Source organism: Mytilus edulis, chromosome 2 (assembly GCF_963676685.1).
Source record: "Mytilus edulis chromosome 2, xbMytEdul2.2, whole genome shotgun sequence".
Classification (NCBI taxonomy): domain Eukaryota; kingdom Metazoa; phylum Mollusca; class Bivalvia; order Mytilida; family Mytilidae; genus Mytilus; species Mytilus edulis.
The window spans coordinates 73077493-73090509 of record NC_092345.1 but is presented as its reverse complement, the minus strand read 5'-3'; the positions used below and the strand labels follow the sequence as shown (position 1 = coordinate 73090509).

The 13017-nt window shown below is 32.3% G+C and overlaps 1 protein-coding gene across 1 annotated transcript in view; it reads left to right on the top strand.

The window, feature by feature from the left end:
• Window positions 1-13017, top strand: part of LOC139512888 (cytotardin-like) — an 86516-nt gene that overhangs the window by 34371 nt on the left and 39128 nt on the right. The gene's annotated exons all lie outside the window — the stretch shown is intronic.

Below are 13017 nucleotides of genomic sequence, written 5' to 3'. Positions count from 1 at the left end.
AACATAAATATAAACATACAGACAGACAGAAAAGCACTACAATCGTATGATTTAAAAAGAAGATGTGGTATGATTGCCAATGAGACAACTTTCCATGATAATCAAAATGAAGTAGATGTAAGCAAGTATAACCCACCGTATAACCTTCCGAAACATGAGAAATCCCAATACCGTTTAGACGACTGTAAATGGTCAGACATGAAAGATTTGAAAGCAACCATAACCACAGACCTACAGACACCTGCTTTTAGAGATGCACACAAAGAATGTGGCTAATTTAACATTTTTTGGTGAGCGTTCAACCCTCCCCTAACTTCGGACACCGGTGTAACAGCACGACATAAGAACAAACTAAATTTTTTTTTTAGTGTTCGTATTTGAATATAAACTTCTAGGACGCAGGCAATCAGGTGTATAACTTGTAACCTTGTAAAGTGCACATCATTTATTGATTTACCGCTTACACTCTACTGATGCAGTCACAATGAGTTTTGGAGTGTCATCCTAATTTTCATTTGACACAAAATAATATCCCCAATGTATGTCAGTCATGATGCAATGTTTACGGAAGTATTTAGATTAAAGGCATGTTTCATAGAAGAGCGGTATATGACTCTTGTTTGAAAAAAAAATAGGCGAATCCGCTCCTTTTCACTATACTTTCATATTCAATTGAAATTATTTTTTGACATTTTTAAGAGTCATTCTCTGTAAGCATCAGAGAATTTCAAAGAACATGAGGAGTGCATATACCAGGTTTTCCGTTATTTTTATATCATGGGGTTGTCATGGTGCACTGACAACATAAATAATATTTATGAGAAATATTAAAGTTCTCGTTGCCATAGAAGTTATAGTTACATGAATTTGTTTGAAAAACGCCATAAATGGCCAATGAAAATTATTTTTTTTCATGATTTTTTCTCCATCTTTTATTGGAATGAAATCCATATATAAATACTGCCATGTTTTTCTTTTGACGTTAAATATATATATATAGTGTTTCAAAATAATATTAGAAAGGCTTTTGGAAAATTCTTTATCTTTATAAAAAAAAAATCATTTTTCCAAAAAAATGTTCCAGATTTTGTGACAAACGAATAACAACATTATAATACATTAAACAATAGTGCATCTAATGGGTTTTTTTTAGTTGAAAAAGCAAATGGTGCATTAGTTGTGGCAAATGCTATCTGTTTACCTCCTAGCTGAAGTTCACAGTTATCTGTACTAGTAGTTGTTTAGTTCTCGCATTCTTCATCAAATGTATGTAGAAAAAGAAGTCATGCAACCTTCAATGAAGCAAACAAAAAGAACTGTAATATATCAATGAAAGTACCATCATATACTGAATGTTCGACTACGTGTTCAGTTCTTGGAAAGAAGGAAGATGCACACTAAATCATCAGCCTTCTATATTACGTTTCTTCAAAATAATATTTACCGTTGATTCCGATTTGGTTTATCTGATATTCTGGGCAACAAATTGCATTTGTTTAACAAGCTGATACTATTTGCTGTTTAAAATAATATTAACCTTTTGTAAAATTAGAAAAGACATAACCGTATTAATTTTTTGCACTTTACTATTTCTACCTTTATTGAACTAAGATATATAAAAAGGAATAGCTGAAATCTTACAAAACAAGTCTAATCCCGCCGCAATTTTGCGCCTGTTCCGAATCAGGAACCTCTGGCCTTTGTTATAATATTCTTGTATGGGTTTTTTTCCATTTTGGTTTATTTATGTGTTTCGGAGTTTTTTTACGTCTATTTTCTCTAAACTAGTACACATTTTTGTTTAGGAGCCATTTTGTTTTTGCTGTGTTGAAGACCCATTGGTGGCTGGTTTTTTTTCTGTTCTTTGGTCGTGTTGCTGTCACTTTGATGACCTTTGATACATTTCCCGTTTCTGAATACTTTAATTTTCCTTTAATAATTATCATGTGTTACAGTACTAGGTTTTACAAAGTTGTTGGAACTACAAAGTACCAGAAACTAGCTGGACAGACTAACAGACAGACGGACGATGTCTTTGTCCCCATCACGTCTCTGAGACAGGGGACAATAAGGAAACAAACCTCTATTGATATGGTGAATGTAAATTATTTTGTTGACAATTGAGTTTTCGTATTTGAACATAAACTTCCAAGGATGCAGTCTATCAGATCTGAAACTTGTAACCTTGTAAAGTACACATCATCAATTGATTACCCTCCTACACTTTACTGATGCAGTCATACTGAGTTTGGAGTGTCATACTTAATGTTCATATGACGCAAAAACATGTCCTCAATGTACGTTAGTCATGATGCGATGTTTACGGAAATATTTAAGTTATAGCCATGTTTCATAGAAGACTCATCTACGACTCGTATTGAATAAAACAAATTGACAAACCCGCTCCTTCTTACTGTATTTCCACATTAATTTAATTCTTGCTTTGACATATCTTTAAAAAAAATCCTATACATCCTGATGCATATGCATCTAAATGCATCCCGAGGTTCTGTGTTTTCCGCATCAGGAGACTTTTCTGTCGGTGGAACACGAGTTATAAATAAAACTGTTTATGCATTTGAAACTCTCATCCGAGTGTCGAAAAAATTTATACATCAAGTATTTATATTTTCAGAGACACCGTCAATTAAAAATTTACAAATAGATCTATTATACATTCATAGAATGTGCGTCAAGGTTCATCATAACAAATGGACAAATATGGCCGTATTTTCACCTCAAAAACTACTCTGTGTATATACTAATTGTGCTGTTTGGAAAGTTTCAAGGCCTAGCATCCACTAGACTTATATACAAAAGTTAAATGCATGGTTTTTGATGTGCCTTTTTTTCCTTTCTGCAGAAGGTGAAAAAATAAACACCTGAATTACTTTGATACTGTCCACTCACTGACTCAGATAAACTCTTCAACTCACCTGTAGTTGTGAAGATACCCCTTGTCCATGTCAATTAAGGACAATCAAAAAAATACAAACCGGTTTTTTACCTAAGGGAACATCTCAAAGTTGTACCACAACTTAGTTAATTTTCACACCTTATGCATGAAGGAAAAATAATGCCCATCAAAATCCAAAAGAAATTTGATCTTTCTGAAACACAAAATGCATTTAACTTTTATATATCTAGTGGATGCTAGGCGTTAAAATTTTTCCAACTGCACAGGTAAGTCTATACTCCGAGTAGTTTTTGGCATGTAAATACAACCATATTTGTCCTTTTGTTATGATGAACCTTAAGAACCTTAAAGACCCTAATGTTTCAAAATACTTATCCTACCTTCATGACAAATATGTTGTTGTCCCCGCAGATAAAGCCCCAAACAACATCGTTTTTGTGTGTAAAACTCATCACATTAACTGCTTGATAAACGAATTAGGTATTGACAATTCACTTGGAACCCAGCATATACCCCCACGACACTTACCAAAGAGGAAATCCTGGATAATCATAGGTCTGTTCTATGTTCCTTTGGAATTTAACCAAAGATGATGAACTGGATCTTCCATCACTGTATTGATTAACCTAAACTGCATAAGTGTCCTTACAAACAGCGGTACATTGCTAGGTCTTCCAAGTGCTCCACGAAAGCTCTTTCTAAAATATTAACATCTATTTTATCAGCAATCAAAGATGGGCTTCAAAGTTATTGTTAGACTGTCTATTCTAGAGGTGGCGTGAATCAGATGAGGATACTTAAAAATTTCAAAGATCTTTTAGAGTTAGTAATCAGTACATACAATCTAACTCTCTTTCATCTTGTAATAGTATTAAAATATTTGGCTTTTCTACACTTTATACAAGTATTCCACATTCCAAACTAAAAGACATATTGAAAGAGTTGGTATTGCTTTGTTTCATAAAAAAAATGGCCAACGAAGATACAAGTATCTTGTCTTGGGAAGGGATCAGTACTACTTTGTAAAGGATCACTCTGATTCAAACAAAAAATTCTCTGAAACTGCCATTATCAAGATGCTTGATTTCTTGATTGACAACATATTTGTTACGTTCGGACTGGGGACGTGTTTTTCAACAGACTATCGGCATTCCAATGGGATCGAATTGTGTCCCTCTTCTTGCCGACTTGTTTCTTTATTATTATGAGGCTGACTTCATACAGGAACTTCTTAGGAAGAAAGATAAGAAGTTAGCAATATCCTTGAACTCTACTTTCCGCTATATAGATGATGTTTTTTCACTAAATAATTCAAAATTTGGTGACTATGTCGAATGCATCAATCCCGTTGAACTAGAGATAAAGGATACAACAGATACAGTTAAGTCGGCCTCATATCTTGACTTACATCTAGAAATTGACAATGTGGGTCGATTGAAAACAAAACTTTACGACAAAAGATATGATTTCAGCTTTTCAATTGTGAACTTTCCATTTCTAAGTAGCAACATTCCAGCAGCACCTGCATACGGTGTATATATCTCCCAATTGATACGATATTCCCGTGCTTGCATTTCCTATCATGATTTTCTTGATAGAGGGTTGTTGCTCACAAGGAAGCTATTAAATCAAGAGTTCCAAATAGTGAAGTTGAAATCATCTCTTCGTAAATTTTACGGACGCCATCACGATTTGGTTGACCGTTATGGAATAACCGTTTCACAAATGATATCGTATATGTTCCTTACGTCGTAACTACAATCCCCTTCCCTTTCATAAATGTGACTTACCGAGTTAGACTATTTACCGGATTTGATATCTCATAAGCAACACGACGGGTGCAACATGTGGAGCAGGATCTGCTTATCCTTCCGGAGCACCTGAGATCACCCCTAGTTTTTTGGTGGGGTTCGTGTTGTTTATTCTTTAGTTTTCTATGTTGTGTCATGTGTACTATTGTTTGTCTGTTTGTCCTTTTCATTTTTAGCCATGGCGTTGTCAGTTGGTTTTCGATTTATGAGTTTGACTGTCCCTCTGGTATCTTTAGTCCCTCTTTTTTAAGAAAAAAAACCGACAAAAATGAGAATCCAAAATACCGCCTTATTACGCGTATTTTACACGATACTTTGTGTACTATCATTATAAAATAAAATTCCATAATAATGAATTGTCATGTGATTATCAATAACATAAATTTAAAACAGTTTAAATTCCACGGAAAAAATGTTACTCTGCCAGGGTATTTTGATGATCCTGCATGGGTATATTGGATCATATATATGCATTATGCGCCATTTCTATTTTAATCCAGGATGTACGTACTGTTTTCATAATACGAGTTTATAAATATGTCCTTTGCGGTGCTATATATATATAATTAGTTGCAAGCCCGTCATGGGCTTTACTCTATATTTTTTTTATTTCGATGTTCTCTTCATATCATAGTCCTTTGATATTGCGAGCAGACTTGTTACTTTGTGTCGATCAGAGTAATGTTACAGGATATTTTATTCTTTTCGTACTCTTATAAGCTTCTGTTTTACAAAATAACTCAGTTCCTTATTTGAGTAGATAATGACAGGGGAATCCAGGATTTTTAACAGGTGCGTAATTGCAAGAATAAAGATTATATAACGCCGAGCGAAGCATCGCTTCGATGCAAATCATAAAAGTGTACTGAAACCTTTGGGTTTTATCAGTGGCGGATCCAGGGGACGTAGAGGGCGTACGTATCCTTTAATCGAGAATAAAATACGTGTATCATTTTTTTTTAATGATTTATATTGTGTATTTTGTGGGGTATAAACAGTCGATAAAGCGATGTCTCCAAATATTACAAAAATCTTTTTCTTCGACTCAAAAAATTATTTGAGTTACACAGTTTATGCTAATTTTTTTCTATGTTTTCTTTACTTTTTATCTTATAATATCAATTTAGCAGGAAATTATGTGTGAATATATTAAGTTGTTAGTCAACAATGAATAATACTGTTTTCTACGTAGGATTAAATCCTACGTCACACCCGACAAGGTCATCACACTCGAAAGAATTCGTATCAAATACAAAATATTTAGGTCACCCTATGTTTGTCTGTATTACTCAGCATTACATTTTTATTTAATTTGGGTGTATAGATCGTGTGATTCAGATATTATAACATTAAAAACTAATATTTAAAAGTGTTTTTTACCTTGTAAATATAATACAAACACTTAAAACGCCCATCAGATATTTGGTAATTTCCTTTGCTTTATTTAAGAATAATTAAGTGAATTGAAAGTACAATATTACATAAGGAACCATGTATTGGTCTCCAACACCCACGGCTGCCTTCCTTCTAAATAGCTACAAAATATATCATATAATATATTATATTATAAAATTTTGACATTTATAGACATTTATTGAAAATAGATTCTTGCAAAAAAACAGTCAACAAAGAAAACAATCATAAACGATGTATAAGTAACAGAAAACAATACCATGGTAAAAGCAACAAAAACCACGAAAAGATCAAGATCAGTAATCAAAACACTACATAGAAAACTGACCAAGTAACAAAATAAACATAGGCTATTGCATAGCTTTCGGTGAACATAAAATGGACAACCTAACCATATGGTACAGCTTCCTTCAGTGAACATAAGACAGAAAAACTAACCCTATGGTACTTCTTTCCGTTAAAATAAAATGAACAAACTAATCGTATGGGTACAATTTTCAGTGAGCATAAGAGGGATAAACTATAGCTAACCATATGGTACAGCTTTCAATGAACAGAAAATGTACACACAAATCTTTTGGGTACTTCTTTCAGCGAACATAAAAAGGACAAACTAACCTTTTGGGTACAATTTTCACTGAACATAGAATGTACAAACTAACCGCGTATGGTACTTCTTTCAGTGAACATAAAATGTACAAACTTCAGGTTTCAGTGAGCATAACAGGGATACACTAATCATATGGTACAGCTTTCAGTGAACATAAAATGTACAAACTTCAGGTTTCAGTGAGCATAAGAGGGATACACTAATCATATGTCACAGCTTTCAGTTAACATAAAAGGGATTTTAATCTTCATCAAACATGATCATTTCTATATTCATTAATCTGAAAATTGTAAAAAAAAAAATTGTAAAAATAAACGATCAAATAAAATGCTTCTTTCATGAAAAAGGATACAGTGCTTATCAATATTCCTTGAAACTTTAACTCCTCTCGACTAGTATTATTGTCTACTAATATGTATTTCGAAAGTTTGTTTGCTGTATATTCCACTAAATCAGGTTAGTTGAAAAGTCTGGGCGTATAACCATCGAATGTCCCTGACTCAAAAGGCATTTTTTTTATGATTTTTCCTGCATCTTTAAGATTAATGTAAATTCGCTTGAAACGAGACTAAAAATGTTATAGAAGCAGACGAACCTTCTAATCTAGATTAATATTGCCTGAATGATTGGGTTCCCGGATGATTTGATGTGGAGATGATGGCCAAAGCCTGTTACAAATGCCTGTAAAAATTTAGGAACCCTTTTGAAAACAGCAACATTCCGACTTCAGTTTTAATCAAACAGCATGAATTTTCATAGGCAATCAAATGTCTGTGCTTTTTTCTTTTCAACAATTCATGAATATAAATATTGAAAAGAGTTCTGTAATAATGCCAGATGTAAAAGATCACGTAACTCGTTCATCCCCGTTCAATGACCTACTCACAACAGACCTCTGGTATGCATACAAAAGTCGTAGAAACACAATCCGTCTTTTGTTCTAAACAGTCCTAAAAAAATTTCCGTTGTTAAACAGGAAATTTCAATTACATGCAATTACTTCTATATTGCATAGTATTTAAACGCAATATAGTATTATGAAAAATGTAATACAATAGCAGTCACTAAAAAAATAGGATTGTAATTCACGGTTAACAATTGTATAACATTATAAATTTAAATTTTGACAGATTCCAGATTTATTTCATCGAAAACATGGATGTATATGTAACCAGCAAGTACTCGTATACACATTTCTCGCTTTCATTCGTTTGTTAACATTGATTTGAATTTGTTGTTGCCTTTTGATTTAACACTGTTGATTCAGTAGTATTCATTGTAAAAATTATATCATGGGAATGCAATAAACCAATCCTTCACAATAATAAGCTGCATATGGCATCCCCCCAATACTGTAAAATGTTTAGAGCACGTTTACCGATATGTTGCAGATTATTTGTACTTCTATGTCGTTTATACCACATCTTATAAAATTGAGAATGGAAATGGGGAATGTGTCAAAGAGACAACAACTCGACCGAAGGTCTTCAATGCAGCGAGAAATTCCCGCACCCGAACGGTCCTTTAGCTGGCCCCAAATAAATATATATATATATACTAGTTCAGTGATAATGAACGCCATTCTAAACTCCGAATTATACACAAGAAAGTAAAATTAAAAATAATACAAGACTAGCAAAGGCCAGAGGCTCTTGACTTGGGACAGGCGCAAAAATGCGGCGGGGTTAAACATGTTAATGATATCTCATCCCTCCCCCTATACCGCTAGCCAACGTAGAAAAGTAAATGCATTACAATACGCACATTATAATAAAATTAAGTTCAAGAGAAGTCCGAGTCTGATGTCAGAAGATGTAACCAAAGAAAATAAACAAAATGACAATAATACATAAATAACAACAGACTACTAGCAGTTAACTGACATGCCAGCTCCAGAATTCAACTAAACTGATTGAAAGATTATGTCTTCATCATATGAATATCAGTCACAATCCCTCCCGCTAGGGGTTTAGTATCATAACATCATAACATATATGAGTAGAACACAACCCGTGTCATGCCAACAACTGGTTTTTAAATTAATGTGTTTAGTTCCAATGCAAAGACCCTATAAGTGAATCAATATTAAAGCCAGAATATGCAATCTTTGAAGACCTGAAAACAGTATCGTAACTATATATATTAGTCTTAATAAGTCTATTTAAAGGTTTTGTTAGCTTCTGAGGTGAATACTGACATTTTTGTGCTTTATAAAGAATATTACCATAAAAGATTGGATGTGAAATAGCTGAACGTATAAAAAGTCTGCATGTTGAGTTATATTTACGAATGATGTCCTTGTACCGATGATAAAATTTAGTAAATATTTTGACTAGTTTGTGATATCGAAAACCCTTGTGTAGTAATTTTTAAGTAATACATAAATTTCCCTCGTTAAAATATTAAACGTTGTTGCATACACGAGCGAATCGTACAAGTTGAGATATATAAACACCGTAAGGTGAAGATGGTGACACGGGAACAATGGACAATTGTCGATATGAAATGAAAAATCATCTCTTTTGTCATAAATTGTAATATTAAGCTTTCAATTAATGATATTGATATCAAGATCGAGGAAAGGGCAGTGGTCATTGTTAGTATTTACTTTATTATAAGTAAGTTGAACAGGATAAATTTCTTTAGTATACATACTGAAGTCGTCATTATTGAGAGCCAATATATCATCCAAATATCTAAAAGTATTATTGAATTTTTGTATCAGATGTTGTTTCGATGGGTCTTTGCTGATTTTTGTCATAAATTGTAACTCACAGCAAAACAAATACAGGTCCGCAATAAGTGGTGCACAGTTAGTCCCCATTGGAATTCCGATAACCTGACGATATACGGAATCTCCAAAGCGAACAAAAATGTTATCTAGTAAAAAGTCAAGGGCAGATATAGTATCAAAGCATGTCCAATTGACATAGTTCTTTTGTTTATTGCTACTAAAAAATTACCTAAAAGAGTTTGAACATATATATTCACATTCTGACTTTTTAAATTCCCATTTAATTAGGTGTGTGAATTTTTTCTCAATGAGAATGTGAGGTAATGTGGTATATAGGGTAGAAAAATCAAAACTTTGAACAGATTCAAAATCACCAATATAAGCAAGCAATTTGTCAAGTACTTCCAAAGAGTTTTTGACACTCCAAAAGTAATCAATTCCACTTTTATCAAAGGCCTTATTTGAACAATTTATTTTTCATGTTTTTTGAAGTCTTAGTTTTTTAACAAATAAGCGTCATCCCTATTGGAACCAAATGTGCCCCTCTTTTCGTCGACTCGTTTCTTGAACAAAACTTTACGATCAAAGAGAAGATTTCAGGTTCCCAATAATGAACCTACCATTTTGATTTAGCGACATTCCATTATTGTTTGCATTACATGGAGTATTTATCTCCCAGATACTACAACATTCTAAAATTTACGTTTTATATCACACTTATCTTCTTAAAGAGTTGCTGCTTACAAAGAAGCTATTAAATCGGGGTTTCTAAATTGTAAAATTAAAGTCGAAAATTTTACGGAATCATAAGTTCTCCCCTTTTGAATATCTGTTTCTTAGACGATCATTGATAAGTTTCAATTTTCGTACATATAATTCCGTCGTTTCCGTTTGATATCAGTGAATGAAACTTATCACCGATTGTAAATTACATGAGCCAAATGACGGGTGCCACATTTCGAGCAGGATCTGCCTACCCTTCCAGAGCACAAATGATTATCTCAGAATATGACTAACAACGCAATCGAACTTAGTCTGTGATTCTTACCCATGATAACTCTAAATAAAGCTTATCTATTATTAAAATAATCATCATTTATTATAGATCACCCCGTTTTTTGTGAGCAATTTTACTTAGTCTTTAGTTTTCTTTATATTTTGTTTAAGGGCTGGTTTTCTTTTCGTCATTTTTCGTTTGTCTTCATTCCGTTGTCAATTTTCCATGGACCTTTGTAACTTCTCTCTATCTTTTATGAACAAAGAAAGATTGAAAGATAAAAAAAAGTCACAAAAAATGGATTGTGATGATGTTTTAGTTTTTGATAGTTAACATTTTTTTAAAAACTAAATGATTTATTAATATTGGTTTGTGACTTTTGAGAAAAGGACATTTAGTTCTTACTACAAAATATCATCCTTCAAATCGCTAGGTCTGTGTTATATTTTTCATAATCTCTTGTATTATTTGCCTCTAATATATTTTTAGAAAAGCTTTTGATCGGGTTGGCTTTTTATTGTACGCTTGATTAAAGTTAAATACATGTAAATGTGCACGTATACTAATTTTAATGTCTAGATAGTTATACGATTGAAAAATAACAGGTAGAGTGAACAAAGATTCTGAATATATAATACACAGATTAATGAGCATTAATACCGACTAGTCGTTTATCCCTCGGCCTATATTAGACCTTCGACTAGCGCCTCGGCTGATAACCGCACATCTTGACATAATACACGAAGTCGTAAACATCATTAATCTCCATTTGTTTACATGTTTGCTTTTTGGGTACACATCACACGATTAAATACCACGAGATGTTTACCTCATTCATATTTAAATCAGTTTAAAGTAATAAAGTATAGTATTATATAACTTAACATGTAAACATAGATAAATGGCTTAATATCAATTTACCTTTGTGGTACTTCCCAATAGAGGAAAACCGCAAATAAGTTGACATTTGGACTTTTGTGGTTTTGCGGTTTCCCACAAATAATACTGTCGGACGCTTGGAGTTTCGATGTTTATTTATAGATTAGAAAATCCGTCTGGAACAAAATTTGTTAGAATGATTTATATTTCATGGAATGTCGATGAGTGCTGCAATTTAAATCCCAGGTACACATTTTTCATTCTAGACTAAAACTATGTCAAATATATGAAGATCTATGAATACTGTCTGACAAAAAATATTATATAGAGCAACATAAATCGTTAACAATAGACGTTTATTATTCTTTTCAATTTTGTATTGTAAATTATAATTCGACTTAAGTCGAGATCTCAAAATAAATTCGCAGTGTAATGTCCTGTCTTCTTTCTTTTTTTGTGAATGACTTCCGTTCATATTTTCCTGTTATTTCGTCACTTTGTTTACCTATAAAATTTCCAAAAAAATACGCCATACCGACAACTCATGTGATGTTTTAGTTATAGTTTAAACTCAGGGTTTAAAGAATTAAGGTAAGAAACTATAACCACAAAGAGCATGAAGAAAGTTTATAGATTAGGAAAACACTTATAAATCCTTCAGACAAACAGAATATAGAAAGATATTTTTTTTTCGCCGCGCAAATCATGATTTTTCGTTTTTTGACGCTATCAATCCAATTATTTTTTTCAAAATTTAACATCATATTATTTTGTTTTCTGCATGACCACAATATTTTTTTCAATCAAATTGGGAATAAAATTTATTTAAAAAAAAAAACATACCCCCTTTTGAAGTGACTTATAGCCAGGCCTGGTGAAAATATCTAATATAAGAATTGGACTAAAGATGTTGATTTTCTAAATATAAATAAATTTATTATCCTAAGTTGGTCATCCAAATGGATTGATTTTCGTAACTTGATTCATTCCTCTAAATCAGAGAGATTATGCGGTACTTCAGTTTCCCATGATTCTATTTTAATTTATTTTCCAACACAAATTAAAAAGAAAGTAAAGAAAGATAAAAGAAAGTGAAAGAAAAACCATATCCCCCTTTTTGAAGTGACTTAAAGCAAATTCTAGAGAAAATATTTAATATAACAATTGATTTTAAACACTGAATTTCATGGTTTTCTGAATATAAAACAAATATCTTTTTTTACATTAAAAACAAAGAAAGTAAAGAAAAGTAAAAGAAAGTGTTAAAGTGAAAATTAAATAATTGGAACAGTCCATTTCTTTCGATACATTTTAATTCAATTAATTTCCGAAAAACATGCTGTGTTTTAAAGATTATCGTTACTTCCATATCTATCTTTAAAAGTTCGATTCGTCCAGATAAAGGAACTGTAACATCTTATCTAGCCGCATACACTGACATTTCCAAAGGTTAGAATTAGCCCACTAAACCAGTGCTTCGATAAAGCTTGTCTTTCGTCTACAAATAATAGTTCATAAATTAATTCTGTAAAATTTTGTATAATTGGTTATATCAATATTCAGTAAAGAGATTAAAATTTAAGGCGTAACAGCAAAGAAAACATTGCTATCAATAAAAGTCAAATTGCAACTAACTACATAGGAAAGAGCAATTCG